The sequence below is a fragment of the Gossypium raimondii genome, chromosome 7 (genome assembly GCF_025698545.1).
Source record: "Gossypium raimondii isolate GPD5lz chromosome 7, ASM2569854v1, whole genome shotgun sequence".
Taxonomy (NCBI): Eukaryota; Viridiplantae; Streptophyta; class Magnoliopsida; order Malvales; family Malvaceae; genus Gossypium; species Gossypium raimondii.
Window position 1 is genome coordinate 6,841,012 of NC_068571.1, and position 3,951 is coordinate 6,844,962.

The 3,951-nt window shown below is 33.5% G+C and overlaps 1 pseudogene; it reads right to left on the reverse strand.

The window, feature by feature from the left end:
- Positions 1 to 333: 333 nt before the first annotated feature.
- LOC105764640 (phenylalanine N-monooxygenase CYP79D16-like) lies at positions 334 to 3,108 on the reverse strand (annotated as a pseudogene).
- Between the last annotated feature and the right edge of the window lie 843 nt (positions 3,109 to 3,951).

Consider the following 3,951-nt stretch of genomic DNA (forward strand, 5'->3'; position numbering starts at 1 on the left):
TAGATCCATATCAATCTATGATCAGTTTTGGGAATTAGAAAAGAAAGTTGTTTGGATTTTGATTTGCAAATTCATGACGTTAAAGCTATTTCATTAAAAAAATTGACTTGTAGAAGAGAAGGCGAAAAAAAGCTTTCAATTGATGCAAGCGTGAATAGAAAAGGTCATACAAAAACGATTTTAACAGCCCAGTGACTTAAATCTTTCAATTAGTTCAATGATTATTTTATAATGTTTTAGAACCAATTACCAAAAATTCTACTTATTCATATCTTAATGGCGTAAGTGAGTACATCCCATACCAACACCGAAATAAGCTACAACAGGAAATGCATATTATGGATAAAAACAATTTCATTAGAACCAAGCCACAAGCAGGTCTCCCTTGTCAACCCCCATCTTCGTCAAGGAGTTAATCACTGTAATTCACTTTCAACCTGACAAGAGTAGACATGGGGTGGCAATCATGACTTTGCAATAGCAAGCAGTGGTTTAGCCATAAAGGGAACTCCCCTTCCTTGACATACATCAGTAGTTTCCAGGTTAGTTGGGATGTTCCAACTGAATCCATGCAACAGCCTCGCAAAAATCATGATAGTCATCGAGCTTCCAAGTAGCACTCCGGGGCACCCTCTCCTTCCTCTACTGAATGTAAACAACCGCAAATCTGGCTCTGAAAGCACCACTTCACCTTAATTACAGTCCTGAAGGTAATGTTCTAGCTTGAACTCGCATGGCTCGTCCCAAACTTCAGGGTTTCAACCAAGCCCAACCCGACTAAAGGTTAGCTTAGCAACGATTTTGAAAAGTAAAAAAAATGTCATAGGAAAATGCTTTTGAAAAGTTTGGTTTAAGATTGAAGTGTTTAGCATTGTTGTCAAAAAGTGCTATTGAGAAAAAAAATGTTTATTTTAGATATTTTATTATCAAGTAACAAATATGCATTTAAATAATGTTCAAATTAATTAATATTATTATATTTTAGTAAGAATATAAAAATAATTTATTATAACTTGTTTTGATATTTTAATATCTGGAATATAAATTTAATTAGAATATGTAAACTATATTTTAAATATTTAAATAAAACCATTAAATACTTGTACACAGTTGTATTATTTTAAAATACTATTTGTACACAATTAAGCACAAGAAAAAATGAAAGTACTATGTTATTCGGGTGAAAAAGTAACTAAGTATTAAAAGTGCTTTTGGGAAAAAAAGTTAAAATTTTAGTTTCTCTTTTCCAAAAATGCTTTTTAAAATAAAAATTTTAATAAAAATAATTTGTTTAGCAAAGTTTTCTAAAAAAAAGTGTTTTTCAAGTCAAAATAATTATAAAAAAAAAACCCTAACTATCACATGGTTACCCTTAGGGTTGAAGTAGTCGCCCACTGTCGTATCAGTCACGGACATGTGAGGAGGGCTAAATGGTACAATGGGATGGAGTCTAAAGGCTTATCTGGCGCATGCCTTAATATAGTTAAGTTGTGGGAAATCGGATTCTTGTACTAACCTATCTTTTCCAACCACATTATCTAATTCTTCTTTAGCCCTTTTTAGCATTTTTGGATTATTCAACATCTCTGCAAATGCCCATTCTAAGGCATTTGATGGATTATCCACTGCTGCAACCGTAATTTGCTAAAAATTAAGTTGAAAAAAAAGAGATTATCAATATATAGGGTGATTTTCTATGATAACACGTCTAAATTATATCATATTTATTTTATTTTCATGTCTCAGTAATCCATTTTAATAAAGTTTAACATGATGGTGGCTTATATTTTGTTCAAAACAATTAGAGAAAAGGGAATGTTAGATATTTGGTGAAGGAATGTATTGAGATAGAAAGTAATAGAACATAAAAGTATATGGATTATAAAATTTTAATTTTTATTGTCCTATATCAGTTTACATGAAAATCTATATTTAAATAAGCTAAAAATAATAATAAAATATTATAACATGACAAATCTTGGAACTTGATTATTTAAACTTATTTCTTTATTGGTTAATTTCAGTTTAACCAACAACCAAAAATATTTTATAAATAATTATTACTGTTTCACTGTAAGTTGGCTACTTGCAAAATAAGGAGTTCACATATTTGGGTTACCCTGTCAGAGCTCGCACCTTTAGTGATCTCACAGGTTTGGTGAGATCTCACTGTTAGAGAGCTCGCGAATGTGGGGAGCTAGTAGTTTTTGGTGAGCTTGCAATTTTGTAAAGTTCGCACATTTGATGAGCTCACAGTGTTAATGAGCTCGCAGTTTTGTAAAGCTCATAATCTTGATGACCTCGCAATTGTTGAAATTGAGTTCCCCAATGCATCTATCGTCATTTCGCAACAGAAAAGACGTACATTAACTTGAGCTTTGATCTCGTCTGTTGACAGTAGTGGGGCATCATCATCATCAGTCAAAGAAACGAAAACATCAAGCAAGTCTTGAGGTTCATGTTTCTTGCCATCTCTCAATTGTTGAATCTTGTCATCAATAATGGGATTGTTATATTTCTCTAGAACACTAGTTGCGTCCTCCACGATTTTCTCATGCCCCTCTAGGTCGAGGCCTCTCAAAAATGGCAAGTAATCGGATATAAAAAAGGAATAAAGATGAGTGACACAAGTGAAAATAGCGTCGACGTATTCTTCTTCCTCAAAACCGAGTCCACCATCTGCTTTCCTTTCTCCCAAGTATCTTCGATTAAAGATCAACTTCCTCGTCACATTGCAACAATAGTGTTGGCAACCAGCCTTAAGTTTACAAGGCCGCCTTCATCACCATTTTTCCATTGGTTAAGCACGTAATGCACGAGGTTATTAGCTTCTTCAACTCTTTTCTCATAAAGCCATCGATGTCTTTCCTATGAAAGCATCTCCCTAACCATAACTCTCTTCATTTTTATCCACTGATCTCCTAAGGGTGAAAAAATAGTAATTAAGTGCCCTTTTGAGAGGAAATCAGTGGCCATGGTAAGGGGTCTTGAAGCAAAACTAGCATCTGGTTTTCTCAAGAATTAGAGACTAATTTCAGTACAAGTGACGGAAATCATATGAACGTTTCCTAGACGAATACAAGCAATTTCGGCGTTCATTTCTTTCATAACACTTGTATCTATCATATATTTGTCATTTTATATGTAACACTTTGAACTAATGTCTAATCAATATTTAACTAAAGCTTCGACCATCACTCTATATAAATTAAGATCAAAATAACAACTTAATTCTAGAGAAAATTCCCTTTCTTAAAAGGTGCACATGTTTATTAAATGACACCTTTTATTTTTTTCATTGGAATTGAATGTTTTCTAAAATTGGGTCTTTTGAATCACTTTAACTTTAGTTCGTGTCTCATAAATGATGTGCATGTGTGATTTAAGGCAGGAAGTGAGGTCATCAACCATTTGTTGCCTAAAACCTACAGGAACGATCTTGGTTCTTGTAAAAGTGGGCATTTCATCGATTTCCTGAATAGGTTCTTCTTCAAGATACTCCTCCTCCACATCATCAAATTGCTCCCTAGGCTTATCATGTTTTCTCTCAAGCAATTTGTAAGAAAATTTCAATTCAACAACTGTTCTCTCACCTTGCTCAGTGGCTCAAACCAAACCGAGAATATACTTTAAGAGAACTTGGTAGATGAGGGAAGGAAATGACAGAAGACACCTTTTGTGTACTCTTTCAACATGTTTTAAAATTTCTTCATAAACTATGAGTCTTAAGTCAAATTCTACCATTTCAACTACCTTTCTAAGCAGAGCAACAACCTTCTTGCTTATTGCATCTCTCTGACTATTGGGAAGCCAATTTCTAGGGGAAATGACATAGAAAGCAACATAAGTTGTAGACAAAGAAAAGGCATGAATGTTACCTCTGGCAAGCCAGAAAAATTATCATTATTCGTGATGATTGTAGCAATTTGATTTAGGGATTCATCCAACTTT